We start from the raw sequence: 19889 nt of genomic DNA on the forward strand, positions 1-19889 counted from the left end.
GTCTGCAGGATACTTCATGCATTACGCATACAGCACGATCCGCGCGGCGCATAGTAGCGCCTTACAAGTCTGCAGAATACTTCATGCATTACGCATACAGCACGATCCGCGCGGCGCATAGAAGCGCCTTACAAGTCTGCAGGATACTTCATGCATTGCGCGTATACTACGGTGCGCGCTCAAGTCGTTGAAGTCTTATTTTCTTGGTGTCGAACCTACCCTGGTGTACACCATTTTCGATTAGTGCACATCACGAGCTTTCAATCCTAGGATCACAGGACTGTAGAGATTTCGCAATTCTGTATGTTTTCCGGTGAAATCATAATTTTCGAGTGGAAATTTTTCATGTTGGAATGCTGTTACGTTCTATTGTCCAGAAAACGTCAAACTTAGCTAACTGTCAGGGAGAAAAAGGGGAAATATTTTTTCACCACAAATGTGGCAAAATTTCTAGGGAGATATATTCTTGGCATCACATTCACACCAAAATGAACTCTGACAATCCAACCTAACTTCGGCAAATTTGCAAAATGACCTAGGTATGCCTATGTCGCAAATCGAAAAACTATGGGGGGGAGGGGATTCCACCGCGGTGCCGCGATGGGCTGGCGGCGGTCTGTTGGCGATTTTCTGGGCCGCTTCGAGGAGCAAGTCCGCCTCTGGTAGTTGCAGTGGACAAAGAGGGTAGGTAATAGAGAAACTAACGGCAATCCACGGGATACCCTTCAGATAAGCAATATTTTTCTCCCCTAGTCTATTAGAACCACACATCTCAACCAATAGGATCGCTCCATTAGCTCCTTTACTCTTTGTCCATAGCTTTGTCTATCAATCAGCCCGCAGCAGGAAGGAGAAAGAAATAAACCATAGTTAAGTGATCAGAAAAGGGGAGGGGGATAAATTATTTCGTGTCTGAGAGTTTGAGAGACTTTTTGCCTGATAAGGATAACTTTTATGCGCCATATAATGAACCGAATAAATGGGGGAGATCGGACATGAATATTTTCACTAAAACTGCAAATTTACATGTTTATTCCGTCAAATTTTAAATTTTGAGGGGTGATTCCTATAAAAAAATTTTACGAGAAAACCAATGGTGTCATTTTTAAGACCTCAAACTCTTGTAAAAACGAAGTTATAAGCGTTGAAAGTTTGCAAAGTTTGTCCGACCTCTCCCATCGACTCGATCATCTGTGCGCCACAAGGCGAGGGGAGGCGAGCGGAGGTGCGCACATTGGCGGATCCAGTAGTTTGGCAACGCCGGATTCCTCCATTTAAATCTATGGAAATGTATCGATTATTGGAGGGGCCAGGTGCTTCGACAAGAATCGATTATTTAACATAGGTTTAAATAGAAGGAATCCGGTGTTGTCAATTAGTTGGATCCGCCTCTGAGTGCGCACAACAGTCCGAGAATCCGAAGAGTCAAAACGGTCAAAAACAGTACTGAGTATACTCCCTCCGAAGAGGTCAATGACCGCGCGGCAATCTCCGCGCCACCGTGCGTTTGCATCGTCTTCTCACCAGGTGCCGCTGGCAGCGGGCTTCTTTATCATGGAAAAAAAGACACAACTATAAGTCATTTTCTGAGCCGCTTTGTTGCTTTACTCATTTTTTTATATCATGAATCATTTATATTTGTATCAGAAGACCAAAGCCGTATGATAGCACCTCACTCAACAAACACCGCACCTGCGAAGTCCAAATTGCAAGACTTCGAATCGGCCATACTTTTTTCCCTCATTCTCATTTAATTTCAAAATCTCCAGTTCCATTCTGCTCTCTACGTCATAATTCCCCCCTTACAATCGACCATATTTTGGTTTCTTGCTCAAAAACGTATGCTACACGCATCAAAATTCCAAATTCACTCCCTTTAAACATCCATCCTTTAAGCTCAGATGATCCAATAGTAGGTAGTCACCGAAATTTTAAAACTCTTTAAGCAATTAAATTTAAAAATTTGAGGTTTCCTGGGTCCCCGACGTAAATAGCCTGGTTGTTGATCGTCGTAAATTAACTAACCAACCAACCAATAGAGTCAAATGGGGGGGGGGGGGGGGGAATGAAAATTTTATATAGTTTCTGAACGCTCCTAACAAGCACTATTTGAGCAGAAAAATGCATGTAAACAAAAACAGTAAAAGGATGGCTCTCCTTGGGAACAATTGAGGGGCTTGGAGAACAAGGCGCATATAAGTGCAATTTTTATAAAAAACTGAGCTATTAATGAATTCAAGTGATACTAGTCTCGATGCATAATGCGCTCTCTAATTCCAATTTTTCAGCATTAAATAGTCAGTTTGAACTTTCTCCTTGCTATAAGGATCTATATAATTTCGAACCCTTCACATGCATTTCTCGAAATAGCAAAAACTGCTCTTACGCGCCTTGTCCTGCAAGCGCCTCAATTGTGTCTGAAATCAAGAAATATTTTGAACTTAGATTGAGCTACTATTCTGTAAAGATGAGGCTTTCCCTGTTCATTAAAACTTTTTCCTTTGATTTCACAAGGGGGAGGGGGGGGGGGGGCAGGAATATTTAGGATGGTATGTGCAATTTTTTTTCCTTTTTACTTTCTTATCTTAGCTTTCCTCAGCTTTCCAGTTGTGTAAAAGCTGTTGTTTTCCCAACAAGAAATATGTCTGCGATGCATAAGGGAGTGAGGTAAAAAATTGAACAAATGAAATAATTGAAGAAATAATTTATTTATTTATGGTTATTTTGGTGTCATGCGTATTGAAAAAACAATTGTGTTGACAATTCATACAACTCAAAGTTGCAGCATGTATTCATTGACGTTACTTGATAATAAAAACAAGTGCCTACATCTATCGGATCAAACTCAAACAAAAGAGAAAGGGAGAAAAAGAGGACATAATATTATTTACAAAACAAACAAAATTAACAACATGATTCCAAAGCTTTTCTTAGAAAAAATTATTTCTCTCATAAATTTTGAAACAGATAAAAATGGTACGTAGGCAACATGATTTGAAACAATTATAAACATTTTAATGGTAATACAACAGATGATAAAAATAAAAATTAAAAAAAGGAAACATGCACATTAAAATAAACTGTACCTATTTCTCTACAACCCTCTATCAGTCAAAACTGCAGTTAAAATATTTTTCATTTCTTTATACAATATTTTACAGTGATGAGGAGCATCTATGGACAAATTTGACTGATTGCGTCAAATTAATCTAGGTACTTCATGAGCAGATTTCTCACTCACATGAAGAACCATTTTATCATTTTCATCTTGAAATTATCATTGTTGCTGTAAATGATCATAAAAATTGTTGTTAAGAATTTCACATGATGCTCTCTTTAAAAGCAGCAGATTTACCTGTTTGAAATGATTAATCTGAAAATTACATTATTAGCACCTGATACAGGGTTCAACGGTACAATTGGATACCATCGAATATAGTAATAAATACTTTAATAAAGCTAATACTCAGTATCTATTTTAATATTTACAAAAAAACCATCTAATTTTTGTATCATTACTTGAACCTTAATATACTTGATTTGAATGATCTATGTCAAATTTTATTTGCACCATCTCTTTGTAACAGGAATCTTCCAAAACTAAAGATTTAACTAAAAAAAATTTAAGAAGTAGAATTTTTATTTCACATGATTACAGGTGTAGGAAAAAAAATATAGGTAAATATGATTGCGAGCACAATAGGTGAACAAAACATAGAACCTACCTACCTGGATACCTCTTAAATGCAAGCAAGAAGAGTCAAGTTAAGTCTTACCTTTCATTAGTCTTTCAATTACACTACAGAGCGAAATTTTTTTTGGAAATATCAAGGAAATATGAAAAATTGTACTCATGATGGGGATTGTGGCATAGTCTTTGTGACAACAGCCTTAGACAACAATTTCGGGCGGGTAACAATTAATGCAACAAATAAAAGGGGAAGCAAAGTAAACTAGGAGAGAGGATACATTCTGCCTTGAAAAAGAGAGAGATAAAAATTATACAACACTTGATTCGGGTAAATAACTACCTGACTATATAAATATATGTGTGTATAAATAGGTATAAAAACCAAACATTAATTAAGCAGCCTGACACATGAGTAAAGTCAAGGCCACAATGCGAAAAAAACGCTGCTGAATTTTCAGGCTTTTTTCTTGCAGTGTGTTTTTAATTTTATTTATACATTGACAGTATATCCTTGTAGGGGAATATTTGGTTTATACCGTGAGAAAATGATGGAAAAATTGTAACAGTGAGAGGTATACAATTCAGGTAAGTAGGTGTCCTTTTTTACATTAAGAAAAAACAATAACGAGAAAACAAGTTAGGAAAGGAGGAAAGGCTCATGCATATTTGTCTGTCAGAATGATAATAGATTTACAAAAGAGAGATACATTTTTTTGAGAAAAGTAAGCAATAAGTTGGCAAAGGATCCAAATCATGAAGTCCTCAATATTCTTAACAAGGTTCACAATAAGCAAAAAGTATCATGTCCATCTTTAGGAATGTAGAAGCTTTTTTAGATCTTTCGTAAAATTTTGTTAAAAGTGTAAAAAAATTAACAGTAGAAAAATAGAAGAATGCTTGAAGACAATAAAATGCACTTTACTTAGGGAGGAAAAATTATAAGATATACTTGTAAATTTATCATAATAAAATCACTTACTTAAGTCATATTGGATTTTAAAAAAATAAAATAAAGTGAAAAAGAGCAAGTTACGAATGTATTTATTGAATCCGTTTGCAAGACTGCTTACTACTCCTCATATTCAATACATAATTGTATACAAAAAAATATGAATAATAGTTCTTAGTGGTAAAGAAATCGGTTGTAAGTTTTAAGAGGAGTGATACCGAAAATTAACAAGAGGTCAGTAAGATTAGAAGTAGAGGTGGTATTACTTCCAGTTTGAGATAGTTTTAAGATGATCAAGAAATCCAGCGTGTGTGCAATGTAACTTTAACTCAGTTAAGGGTTGGAAAATAATCTTGAAAGTACTTGCACCATAAATACTTGTAAGAAAAGTTGAAAAGTCATTCATTTCCTTATTTTTTTCATTCAATGTTGGATGTGTTTTTTCATTTTCTTTACTGAATGAGTTTCCACGTTGACAAAATTTTAACCACATCAGTAAAATCATCCTCATGGATAATTGAAGGAAAATATCTCAAAAACAACCTTGAATTACACTAGTTAGGTTACGAGAACAGGAGGAGGAATACCATTAAATCAGTCTTCTTGGTAGGAATGTTAAAATCAGGCTACCTTGTACTTTGATATTTACTTTATCTAGAGAGGAACAGTCGTTCGGATGTGAACTAGTCTTTAGACTTTCTTTTTAATAATGCACACACAGGAACGAATACTTTTTTCGTTGACTAATTGATTTTGCGCCAAGAAAAAATAACAACCTATTCTCGTCTCAGCAAAACAAGAAAGAGTCGAGCAAACAAACAAAAAATCAATTTCGGTGATAAATTTGGGAGTAGATCATAGAATACCTCTTCATAATTAGGCGGTATATCAGTAAAGAGTAATTAGGACGTAGGCTCGGTGCTTTTATATTTTGTTCACAGTCTCAAGTCAATGATAGATCAAATGCTTTCTGATTTACTTTGGTCAGATTTTATTTTACCACATGGCATTTTTATGTCCTTCACTATTACTTTAAATCATTTTTTTTTAAAAAATATTTTCAAAATTAATGGCTACCTTTTGTTCTCTAAAATTTATATCACAGGATGTAAGGCACAAAAGGGATTCAATAGCATACATATCTTCAAACTCTTCAAAAATGTATTTAGACTATAAATCAGAGACACATTTGCAATTAAACAAACTCGAACTATCAATACAAACTGATCCAAAAGTCCCCCTCCACCCCCAAAACTCCTTGAGTTCTTGCCCCTTTTCAGGGTGATCACCCGAAAATTTTGGAGGGTCCCGAAAGTCGCTTTCTATGAGCTAGGGGCACTCACAAAATTTCAAGTCTCTATCTCAATTTGTTCTTGCCGGTGCAAGACTTTTGGATCATACTGTATATTAGGTTTACTTATTAACTGGCTTTTACATTTAAATATGATAAGGTAGATTGATACACTGACGCATTAGGCACCTATACTTTTTTTTCTTTTTTTTCAAAATATATTAAGACATTTAAGTTCTGTGATTGAGACATTTAGGAGCTAGGAGAAAATGAGATCGTGTATTATCAAAACTTGAATTTTTTTTTTTCAATTTTGATGGAAATTTAATATAATTGTAAAAAGCATCAGCTTCGTATAATTTGGTTGCAACCCTTCATACTTAAATCAATGAATCCAAATACTGAGTTCGGGTCCCCTTGAACTACATAAATCTCGTAAGATAAGTTGGAACAATTGTTGATAATTCCCTTGAGAATCTGTAAAAAAAGGGCCAAAAAGATGGCCTATGCCCAAACATACTGTAGACCTTTAATTGATAAATCAGTCAGAAAATAAGTACCAAACTATATAAAATTGGTCCCATAATGAGGGGAAGAGGATATCACGAAAAGAGTTATGCCTCTTTCGCTGTTATCTTTACATCTTCTTTCTTTAACATATCTCCTTTTTTATTGGTTTCCTTAAGAGACAAAAATTATAAAAATTTAAAATGCACCTAGCAGACTTATCGGAATGACAAAGGAATCATGAGTACCTACGAGAAACATAAAATCATGAGATCGGAGACTGGATTCTTTTCGAAAGAATAATCAGTTGATTTACTTGACTTGTGGTTGGCAGCAATTCAATATTCTGTTACCTAATCAATAATTTCACGAATTAAATTTTTCAGAGGAGCATTCTCATGCTATTCATACTAACATAGCAAAAATTGTTCACATGAAAAACGCATACCTACTTAATGCACAAGTATCTTGAAACACCAAATTTCCCATCATGTCAACCGTAAAGGGGAAACATTTTTAATCACGTATTGTGCAGGAGTTTCACAAAAAATATAATTTTCTATTTGAAAAAGAAAAATGACAACATACACACACTTATGGTCATAAATATTTTTAGAGTAGCTCATGGTCGGAAAGATTAGATGATGCACATGATCATTGATGAATGATGTCAGTTGAAGTTGATAAGCCGTTCAAATATTACGTAAGCAATTTTGGCCGACTTTTTGACTCCCCATCCCCCTCTTTACGGTATCCATAAAGCAGCTTCTCACCCCTTTTTTGAATTACGTACGTAAGACTGGTCTGACCTCCATTCCCCAAATTTGTCATAGAGTAATGGAGAAAGCGTAAAAATTGCTTACAAACATACGTTTTTAGAGAATTTTATTTCTTAAAGTGGGAGGCTCTAGTAAGACTGAAGTTAATCCCACTTGTAAGACCAGGTAAAAAAAGCTCAGACCCCCCTACCCTTAATGTTGCTTGCGGCATACTTGAACAGCGTCAATAGAAATGAATGAGAAAGAAAAAAATCATTCCACAAAGGCAAATTTTAAATTAAGAAAGAAACACAAAAATAAAAACATTGATGCTAAAAATTTACAAAATATTTAGATAAATATTTACAAGGTATTTGGAATACAGCCGTCTGAAAATTATCTATATTAGCTAAATCTATAAATTTTAAGCTCAACTTAATCTAAAAATCCAATTGCAGTGCATGAGCCCATCTTTTCAAGGGTATTAGATGTACCTATTTAATTTTCTGGAGTTTGCAACTTCTGATGAATATTTCATCAGATTCATCAGAAAAAAATACACCTTTAAAAATTTTTGCAGCGCATGCTTTATCTGTCCGTGAGAAAATAGAAAATTTCTTTATCACCCTCATCGCTTTAGAAGTAATTTTTCCATAAAAAAATGAGCGGGGAACAAGGACTGTTCACAGTAATATTAAAAAAAAGATGAAAATAGAGAAAGAAAAAAAGAGAGAAAAATACCAAAATAAATCTTTCGAAGGATGATTAGAAAAGTAACTAGTGTTATTAGTAATCTGTTGGGGGAAAATCAAGCTATAATAGTCAGTTTAATTATCAGTCATCCTGAGAATACTCAGTTTAAAGTCAAATTTAGAAGACAATGATAACACGCCATTTTTCTGTGTACCTAAAATAGAAAATAGCAGATAGATACTTTACAACTCCGGACTCAAAAAATGATTCTATGAAGTATAAAAGTCATTAGATACAAACAGAACTCTTTTTTTCAAAATGAGAGGATTCATTATTAAGATCATTAAACTGAAGGTCAGGGGGAGCTCTGATTGATTTTGTATTTCTCCATCAGGATGTACTTTGGCACATTTACAAGTGTATTCTTCTTTCAATGAATCAAGTAAGATAAATAAATTCTTCCTTGCTCTGAGTTACAATTTATTCCACAAAAGAAGAAAGTGTCTTACAATTTAGCTGAAGAATAAAATATTGAAAGATAGAAAATTTGAAGTAGATACCTACTGAAGGTCTATTAAATAAAACAATGGAGAAAAGACGGAAGAGTTAAAATTCAAGCTAAAAGCGCAACCAGAAATGCATACTTCAAACAATGGAACAAGAATGAGTTCAACTTTTCCTGAGACCCATCCATATTATATTTTGTAGGAAAATTTTGAGGTAATAAGAGCGTAAAAGACATAATAGAGGGCGACTCTTGTAAGTTAGTGAAAGTTAGTAACACTGGACTCCTGCCATTTAATAGTATGTAAATCAATCAATATCAATTTAATAAAAGAGTGCCTCACATGGAATCAATTATTTCTTTTGGAGCAGGAGAAACAATATCTACCGCCAACTTCCGAGATTTGCCCCTGAAAGCTAGCAAGTCTAAAAATGCATTATTGGCTGACTTAGGTATTCGAATTTAAATGAATTGATCGTCACGAATTTTACATGAACGGTGGCTGTTTAGCAGGCTCATGAAAAATTTTCGTCTGATACCACTAGATAAAGTAAAGAAAAGGACAGAGTGTAGATAGTATGCACAATTCTTTGGTAATTTCAGAACAAGAAGTTCCAGAAAAATGAAATTCACATTCACCAGCAAAGGTGATAGGATAATCATAAACAGAAGAGCTTCATTTATCCTTTTATTTATGGCAAAGATCCATGCTGGACGCTTGAAAGAAAAAAACTGAAAATGCCCCAAAAATGATAACAATAACTCAGAACATTATAGATACTCGATGTGCATGCAGGAAAAAATTGGGCAAAGTGATACCAGATATCCTCAAGATACATGATGCATTGGCTGACTGAGGGTCGGATAAATGAACTCTACTTGACAAACATGCGAAAAAAAGTAACAATTACGTAACTTGTTAGAAATTGTGGCTCATTTAAGATTTTTCAAGCTCCAAATAAAATATAATGCACCTATTCTCTCCCTGCCATTAAGATTGCACACTTCATTTACGGAAAAAACTGGGGACAGTTGCCGACTTGATTGTCTCTGTATGTTAACGAGACACTAGAGGTTTGATATTCAGGAACTCAATTTCAAAAATAAGAAACCTCTTTTGAGTAAATGGAAAAAAATCAGGAAATGTACATACAAGTCAGAGGGTTTTTAAAAATTAACTTTTTTTGACTGCAAAAAAAGTTTTAAAATTGTAGATTTCAATTAACATCGGCATTGGAAGGAACAGAATATGAGAATAATGCAGTTTATAGTACTCACTGCGCAAATGTAAAAGTAAACTCTGTGTCTACAAAAACAGTTAGAAAAGAAATTCGCTAAAAGAAAAAAATTATAACAATAATAACTCTAGATTTGCTAAAATAAATTATTGACAAGAATTAACAAAATCTTAAAATATATAATATGTAAAAAAAATAACATACTTTCACAAATAAAGTAAGTTTTTTTCTTTTTTTTAAATTTTTTTATATTTTAATGGAAAACAGAAAAATATTGTACAAATGATTTAAAATGCAACATAGTTTGAAACTCAACCCAGGATTAAGATCAAATAAAAATAATAAATAATTTATGTATAAAACTATCTAAAAATAAATTCAAAATAGAGACAATTCTTGAGTTTTCACATCAGACGCACAACAGCAAACAATGTACATATTGCAACTGAACTCTGAAAAGAAGAAAAAACAGACAATTAGTAAAATAATATTACAAAATTTTGTAATTCAACAAAGGTATATATTTTGCTTCGAGACTTATTTTCTTCAAGTTGCCGTTGTTAAATTTGTGGCTGAAAATACATTTAAAAAGTTTCAGATTGACATTCCTTCATCAATTTGACCACTACATGGCTACGAATAAATTTCTCAGCATTGAGCTTAATCACAAGATGCAGCATTCAAAAGTGAACAAGACAAAATTGAAAAATTCTGCATAATGTCTTCACTACTGCATGGTTAGGCATTTGAAAACGAGAGACCAAGTACCTGGGAGTCTCTTCAGGTGAATCCACGCAATGATTGAGAGGGTGCATCAGCTAGAAAACTTCGACAATAAGCACCTCATTTGAAAGTAATTCTGTAAGCTATGGCAAAAATTTCGTTCATAATACTGTATTACTACTATGTTAAGAAAGAATACCATGAGAGCCATTAGACGTTGTCTTTCTTTGATAAATGTATCAAATTTCCAGGAAACCTACGCATATTTTTCCTTCAATTTTTCGGAGAATTTTACTCGGAAACAGATCTCAATTATTTGAAGAGATAATATTCATTCATAAGTCTCCTTAAAAAAATAAGCATTTTATCTGAGGAATAGGCAACTCTTGAATGCTCATGCGGCGTTCCTCCTTAGCATGGCAGAATACGGCTTGAATTGAAAGAAAGCACTCATCAATGATAAGAAACTTACATGAATAATATACAGGATAGCTCCTTTAGAAGACTAGGACGGTGTCTTTTGAAAATGCAGAAGAATGAACAGAATAATTTACACCTCACTGAAACAGACATTAAACATAAATTACAAAATTGTGTTTTGTTGCTTGGATTACTCGAGGAATGTTATTAAATAAATAAATAAAAAAAAAAAAAAAAAAAAAAAAAAAAAAAGAGGATCTGCTTAAATGCATGGGTCCTAGATAAACACATTGAAAATCTTGAAGCAATTGAAAAATCATGGTCTAAAGTAGATTTCAACACAACAATATGGTGGGAACTTAACTTGCATCAACTTTAAACTAAATAAAGAACACTTCAGAATTCTTTTCTCAAGAAGTTATATGTATTAGAAAAAAGACACATTAGATTGCATGATAACGAACCAATTTTTTTTTTATTTAAACCTTTTGCACTGTCACTGATATAAATTTGTTCATTTTTGATAATTTACAAATGAATGTTTCAATTTCACAATTCTCAAATTCCTCAGAGCAATGAGAACAATGCGAGGGAATTAATGAAGTTTGAATATTAATTTTAGAATAGATTAAAAATAAATACTCACCAAAAATATAGACGAACGCAATGCAGATCTATTCGCCTCATTTTGAATTGCGAGTATGATTTGTTATGCTCTGAAAAAAGATGAAAAACAAGGTCACAGTAAATTCATTTCCTGGATAGGTACTCAAAAGCCATGCACTAAGGTTATACGATGGACGCCTTATTTTGTGTCAAAATATGGCGTCCATCGAATCACCTTAAGAGATTTATCAAATTCTAATGGAAAGTAGAAAATAAAAAACAAGGTTCTCAAGATTTGACAATAAAGAAATTGTACGACCCTACAGCGTCTTACAACAGATTTTGCGCGCACATGATCTGTTGAACAACCTGTGGAGAGCTCCACAGAGATGAGTTGCTTTTTGAGCACCTTGTAATCTACTGGTGTTTTTTCCTCAAATTTGATTTTTCTCAGTCTCGCCTCCCTATTCCTGGTTCCGAGAGCTTGTCTTAAGTATTTTTGATATTATATCTTTTTAATTGTTCAACAATTGTTTATATCAGCAACTGAAGAAAGCATTGAAGAGCATCCTAAGGTATTTTGTGTGCAATTCTCTCCCGCCCGGCAAGTGGTTGCCTGAAGTAGTTGCGGAAATGTTGTCACAATGTAACTGTCAAAAATAATGTTGCGGCAACGTTGCAGCAACGTTGTGGCAATGTTATTTTTGTCCGTTGCCGGACGGGCTTAAATTTTTTCAACGACCCATCTTAAATTTTACCTGTAAGTTGAGCTGCTTAAAATTTTATTTGAAAATTCAACAATAAATCGAGTATGTAAACGACCGATTGCATAAAATCATTACCATTTAACTTTTAACCGAACTTTTTTGTTTTTCCCTTTAATTCTTTTCTTGTTAGCTTATTATGTTTCGGCATAGAAGCGTCTCCAGTACGAGATTGCAAAGAATACTCACCGACGATATTAAGTGAGGGCTATGCCTTGCAATGAGGGCTTGCAGCTGCTTAAGTTGACTGACGAGAGATGTATTTGAGTCTTCCAAACTTAATATCCTTTTCTTGTATTCAGAGTTTTCTGATGAGAGGATTTCTACTTTCTTCTCTAAGGCATCCATATACTCCTTTTTCTTCCGCCGACTTTCTTGGGCAGATATCTGGAAAATGGAATAGAAATTTGAATGTACTCTATGGAAATTTTTGCATGACTTAAAATTAGTAAGTATGCGCTGTACTGATCACTAACGCCTTTATACGCTATTTTCCCTCAGGCACAAGTCAATAAAATTTAAAGGTGCCTTTTCCAAACAATTTTTTTAATACATTTTTCATCAAATTTTCAGTGGTTTCAGACCGTTGAAAAAAAGGAGAGGGGGAACCCCCGCCCCCCCCCCCCAATTATGCCATGAGAAAGTATAATTTTAAGAGTTAGAAGTTTTGAAAAAGCTCTGTCACTACAGAATGAACCGGGAACCAATTTTGAAATAAATTTATAATTGGTTTCATATTTATATTTACATGCTTGGTGATGACTTTTAATAAACTGTTCGGTCATGGTAAATTAGATATCAGGTGTAGATATAATGAAACAGGAGCCGTTAGGTAGGAAGTGGTGAAAATAGAATTGTTAAAACCATGACCAATTTTGGTGAGATGAGTAGGTACAGTTTTGTGACGAGTTGCGAAAGAACATGAGTCTATATGCACGAATCTGACACCCAATAAAATGGACGTTGATGCTGATACGTTTCGGATAACTTACTTTGTTTTTAATTTTTCGCCTAATTTTCTTTAGGGATTTTTCTTCAGCTTTCGTCAAAGGTAGTTTGGTCGGAATTGGGTAGCCTTCTGCTAGCAAGGTTCTTTTCTCCTCGTCTGTCAGGATTAGCAGACCAGTGGAACCTTTCTGTAATGTGAAGGAATAAACGATTGCATTAATTGATGGGCCAACAATAATTAAGATAAACCAATGTAGGAAACGAGCTGAGAGCATTTAACAAAATTTTTAAATTGAGCTAATTACAATACAAGTTTTGAAGTGAATTCTTCATATGTTTTTGGCCAAACAAATTGAAACGTTTGTCTAATAATAATTACATTCTTGTCTAATGTTTGATGAGTATTTTAAAATAAGTTTCTTCGATCATTCTTAAATAGCTTAGTTTCGGAGTAACAGCGATTTTCGATTTTTCGCGATTTTCGATTATCCGCGAATTTCTTGTTTCCGCAGTAGCTCCGATTCCAATTACGGCAGATAATCGAAACTCTTCTGTACACGTTTTTGCGGACCTCGCATTCAACAAAATTGTCAAACTAAGCGAATAACAATATAAGTTTTTAAGTAAATGCTTCATATATTTTGCTCAAACAAATTGAAAAGTTTGTCTGATGATTACACCTCCAATGTTTGATGAGTACTTTGAAATACAGTTTCTTCAATCATTTCTCCTTACTTAGCTTAGTTTCAGATCGACAGCGATTTTCGACTATCCACGATTTTCGACTATCCACGATTTTCGATTATCCACGATTTTTGATTATCCGCGATTTTCTTGTATCCACAGTAGCTCCGGTTCGAATTACCGCAGATATAATCGAAATTCTTCAGTACAAGTTCTTGCGACTTTCGCATTTAAACAAAATTGTCATAATAAGCAAATAACAATCAATTTTAAAGTAATGCTTTATATATTTCGCTCAAACATATTGAAAAGTGTGTCTAATGATTACATCTCTGTCTAATGTTTAATGAGTATTTTAAAATAAAGTTTCTTCAATCATTTCTCCTTAAATAGCTTAATTTCGGAGTAACAGCGATTTTTGATTAATGGCGATATTTGATTATCCGCGATTTTCAATTATCCGCGATTTTCTACAATCCGCAGAAGCTCCGTCCAAGTTACCGCAGATAATCGAACCCCTGCTGTACACGTATTTGCGTCTTTCACAATGGATACCTTCCAATACAGATAAACTTCTACTGCTAAGTGGATTGCATTTTGCAGAAAGGAACCACTAGCATTGCAATGTTGCTAAGATTGTGCAACTTCTTTTGTCTTGAAGGAAAACCCCGATTATCCCTTAATAGTTTCTATTTTACTCGCTAAAAACTGTAAATTTAAGACAAAAATTACCATCTAAATTTCATAGTTCTTCACAATTCCCGCAATTTTGTTGCAAAGGATGAAGTTGCACGATCTTAGCATCATTGCAATGCTAGTGGTTCCTTTTGGCAAAATGCAATCCAAGTGATGTTTTAATTTATTAATCATTTACCGGTTGACAACTGATGAGAGGTGTCTGGATGGGCTGCCGCGTGGAGTGAAGGGTTCCGTGCGTGGTGAGATAGATCGGTCTGGCGCTGGCCGGAGACGAAGGATGGTCCGGGGAGACGTTGCCTTCGCTGTCACTTGACGTCGAGGATGGTGGAGTTGGCGGAAGAGAGAACCCTGCAAGAAACAAGTTCAAATTAGAAAAAAAAAAGAGGATAAACACTGAAAAAAAATTTTCGGCGTTTTTACCAAGGTCCGATGGTACCTTTACCATCTCACTTTTTTTACCAATTATTGGTAATTTTACCAAGACAGACTGGTGAGCTTACCTAAAAACCGGTATTTTTACTGTATTTTTCAGGTAAGAATACGACTTTTATTGGTAATAAATTCCCGGTAACTTTGCCATTTTATCTCGGCAATACTACCACAGTCGATAAAAAATATTGGCGTTTTTATCGAGGTCCAGTAAAATTACCGAGAAAGTTCAATAATTTTACTGAGATTTCTCGGTACAATTACCAATTCCATTAATGGTAATTTTACCAAGAAAAACTGGGATCAAATAGCACCCTGAATTCTTGGTAATTTTACCCTTTTCTTAGTAAATACACCGAGATTTTTTTTTTCAGTGAATGGAGAAAAAAAGGGATGGGAATAAAGGCGGAGGAATCATGACCCTCGCACTATCACTGAGCATCCGTGAAAGAGGGACGAATAACGAGGAGAGCATTGGAAACACGAGCGGCCGCGAAAGAGCCTTCATATCTTTGATTATGCAACGCGCACGTCCACCGGGTACGAATAGTTGTATCCGGGAGTTGTCGTCGATGCTGTCGTGCTGAGGAAGAACGCCGTATGAACATTCGAGAGTTGCCAAATTTCCTTCGATAAAATGTTTGTTTTTGAGGAAAGTTATGAATATTTTTCCTTAAAATTTTCAGGAACTTCAGGTAAACTTGCGAGCAAAATATATCTGAAAAATTGGAAGGGAAATATTCATAAGTTTACGAGGAGATTCATGTTTTATCAAAGGAAATTTGGCAACGCCTGGAAGTTCATACGGCGTTTTTCCTTAGCACGGCAGAATGGTGCACACTATTGCCGCGCTATCGAAGGAGGGCCGGCGTGAAAGCATTGGATTGGTGCGAAATTACCGCTGTTAAAATATTAATTGTTGGTTGATAAGTAGAGGGGCTTGGCATGGAGGACAGGGCGCACCTGTGAAGTTTTCGAAAAAATTAAGACGTTCATGAACTCAACTAAAACTAGTCGGAAAGTTATTCTGTGAAAAACTCACAACTAAAATCCGACTTTAAAAGCATCAAGAAGTGAATTTAAAATTTCTTTCCGCCATACGGTTCCATGTAATTCTGCAACTTTAAACGCGTATTTCTTGAAATAGCAAAAACTGCACTTATGCGCCTTGTCCTCCAAACCCCTCGCAATATATTTATTTTTATCAAGTTTAAGGTATTTAAAGGTACCCTAAAAGTACAAAGTCATTGACACCTTGGAAAAAAGAAATCAATAGAAATGTGCGATAGATAAAAAAAGACAAGGGTAGAATAAATTTGGAGCTTAAATTGTTTAAAAGAGGGGTAGATTTTGTGAATAAACGTCGAAAATTTACTTGCGTGCAACGTGAAGGGTAGCTTTCTTTCAAATTTGTTTAATTATCAGACGATTGCGAGTATTTTTCAAAAGTGTCAAAGAAATTCATGAGTCTTCCGAAGAATTTGATTTTCATTGGGAGAAATTTGCCGACGTTCAAATTGTTAAATGTCTCTTTTCCTTAGCACAGCAAGATACCTTATCAAAGTTCCTAGTTGCTAGCATTTGTGTTTCAGACCTTTGTCCGGTAAATGCTAGTTAAAGGTTGGCAAAAATCAAAGTCTAATCTCTAATAGGTACTATTGGGAGAATAACTTGCGGGACCAACTCACCTGATGATCCAGTTTCTACTTTGATACCGGAGATGGACACTCGGTGACCGTGCTGGTTCAAAAGGTTCGCTCTCGTTGCCAATAGCAATGCTGTTGCGGTTGCTTCATAATGTTTGCGCTTGGCTACGGATAAAAACAAATTAAAATTAAGACAATGAAAAACCAAAGATGTGCCACAAATTAAAACACGTGTAATGATAGACTTAATTTTTGAATACCAACATGTACACAAGGTACGAATTACTCAGTTGCTAGCATAATCAACTTTATTCAATATTCAATAACATTATTGTATATAATTCTGTTCCCAAAAATTTACAATTATCTATAATAATAATAATAATTATTAAGGGCTCAAGCGCCAAAAACGAGAATTCGAAAAAAATGGTAATGACCGTTTTGATCAACCCTTTCTAACTCTCAGAGCTCTATAATATGAAAGCGATGAATTGATTGATTACATTATTGCCCTGGTAAAAATTGGCGATAAGAGCTGCGTTTCAAAATACCATGGGAATTCTTATAGTCGGCTAAAGAAGGCTTCAGAAAATCATATAGCTGGCTGTAGAATGCGGAGAAAATCATACGGCCGGGCAATACGAACGATGCAGCCGGGCTATAGTTCCTATCGCCGGGCTTTACACTTTGTCGCCTGGATGTTGCATTTTCGCCATCGATTATAAAAGGCTATAAGAAATTGTGTAGAAATTCGTGTGCTTTGGAAATCATTAAGTTTGATACGGAACCACCTTAATATTTACAAAACACACATTATATTTTCCTTTAATACATATTTTTTTTCATCAATTAAAATGAGAATAATAATGGATGTGCAAACATTTCAAAATCATGAGTTGAATAACGCTGACTCCGCCAGATTAAATATTAGAACATAACACAAAGCGGAGCGGCGACGCACTGGTGCCTACAAACCTAACAGGGATACTTCACGCATTGCGCAACGCGTGAAGTATCCCTTTAGGTTTGTAGGCGCCAATGCGCGTTCCGCGCTCTGTGTCTGCCCGCCGCGTCGCAGCGTGCCACGGCGTCTGAAGCAACTATTTCACACCAGAGGTATTGCACAGTATCATACGAAACTGAAAGCGCTCTAATATATTAGCAATGGCAGGCATCTATCAAAAGTACGGAGCTTTTCTCGCAAAATAAATCAAGATACTACGGCCCAAAAAGAGAGCAGTATTCTAAAAACTCACTAAGTCCTAGCATTCATAATTAGTAACGCTTAGCATACACTTTATCGCCTGGCTGTTGCTTAATCGCCATCGGCTATAAAAGGCTATAAAAAATTGTGTAGCCGGCTATAGAAGCTATTGGAAATTTGACAGCCGGCTGTAGGTCTATGGTATTTTGGAACACAGATTCTACTGCCAATTTTTACCAGGGTTGATTACATTATTGATTAATCTGCAATTTAAAACGGGTTGGTCCATACAGTTTCTACTGTTTTTTTTTCGTACTTTAGCATCTGGCGATTGAGCCCTTTAGTAACTGACCGATTGCAATAGATAGATTGCGATAAGTCAAGCAATAGTTGACGACCCCAAAGTTGACGAGGCATCGTCCCCGAGTTTGCTAGAATAAAACAGACAAAAAGAAAATGATTGAAAGCTGAGAGGTCTTACTTTTTCTTCGTAATCGTGCATGGATTGCGGTGAGGAGGGACAGGAGGACACGGGGGAGTCCGGCTCTTGGTCGCTCATGGGCTCATCTTTGACAACGATGATTGGTGAGTCCGGACTCTCATCTTGCGAGCTGCTCCGTCTTCTTTTCGCCACGCAGTTGAGTGGAAGGGCGCGGTAGCATTCGTCTTCCAGATCTGTCAACAAAAGAATTTCATAGTCCATCAGTTTCGTTGCAAGATCACTTTAAATTAGCAAAAATGGGATCAAGGAACATGGATTTAGAACGGAGAGAATGGATTTGAAGTTCCGATCCTCTGTAAAAGAGTGTGCAAGAGGATGTTTATTTAAAAAATTTGAAAAATTACCTTAACACGGTGGTTCATACATAAAATGGTGAATTGGTTGAGTACCAAAACCATGGATTAATATTTTACAATTTTAGCTCAATGCAAACATTTTCTGCAAATATTGACCTAATGAAATAATATTGCATACATCATTCTCACTCAAGACTATGTATGAAAATTCCTCTAATTTCGATAGTACACAATCCGACAACCTCGGCTGTCACGAAATTAGCCGCTGATTTTACCCCTCCCCCTTCCCCTCACCCATTTGGCCCGAGCAGGGCTGAGGGAAGTTTGTTTCGTTAACAAATGCAACAGTTTCATAAATTAGCATTAATAAGCAATAATTATTAATTATCGCACGGAGGAGCAGCAGCAGGGGGGAAGGGGGTATGCGAAAGAAAGCGCAAGGCGCTTTGCAGACAGATAACCCCTCAACAAGGTTGCCATTTAATTGATAATTCTAAGTTAAAGCGAAGAGATTCGCTTTAAAATGTATGATTTTCGTGTTGAGGACCTCTTTTAAGAGATGCATAGACGCAAGCGCGAAAAAACAATCGCGAAAAATATACGAGAAAGAGAAGTTTTTATAAGATTTTTCTGACAGGCTTTGATATGTGTAAACTTTGTTGAGATAGATACATCAGTATAGCCGATTAGCTTCGAACGATTCGAACTTATTCCATCCTTCGAAATCGAAACTTCATTATTTTTAGGTTTGAAAATCTCCAATCCTTTCAAATTTCAAGTTTTATTCGTATGTTTTTTTCCGGATTTTCAATTTCGAAATAATTTCCATGACCTCGTTTATTGAGTGTGTCTCTATGCCATGTGTATTTTACTCAAATTTTCACCGAATAACTTTCAAATGGCATTCAAAAAGTCACGCATCACCAGCGGAGAAAATTTTGTCGGAGAAAGAATAGAAAGTGTCGCGAACGAGAAAGGGTCAGATAACCACCGCAATAACCGAGTTTGCTTTGATAACCTATTTTATTAAAAGTTGTCTCGTCTGTTTTCCTGCATTTAATTTTTTTTTTGCCTCAATTATCTTATTCACTCGTAACTCGGCCTGGCTACAATGAATTTATCGGCGACATGAAAGGATTCCTCTCAAGAGTGAGTGACAGGAAAACAAGAAACTGGAGATTTTCGCAAAGTAGGCGGTGGAGTGCATGTGGCTCGAGGAGGCCGGGGAATAATTGTTTACCCAAAGAGAGAGACGGGGGGGGGGGGGAGCGAGAGAGGGAGAGAGACACTGCGGGTGTATTGGAGCCGAAAAACAATTTTCCGAGTCAAGCCGCGG

Source organism: Bemisia tabaci, chromosome 7, assembly GCF_918797505.1.
Source record: "Bemisia tabaci chromosome 7, PGI_BMITA_v3".
Lineage (NCBI taxonomy): Eukaryota > Metazoa > Arthropoda > Insecta > Hemiptera > Aleyrodidae > Bemisia > Bemisia tabaci.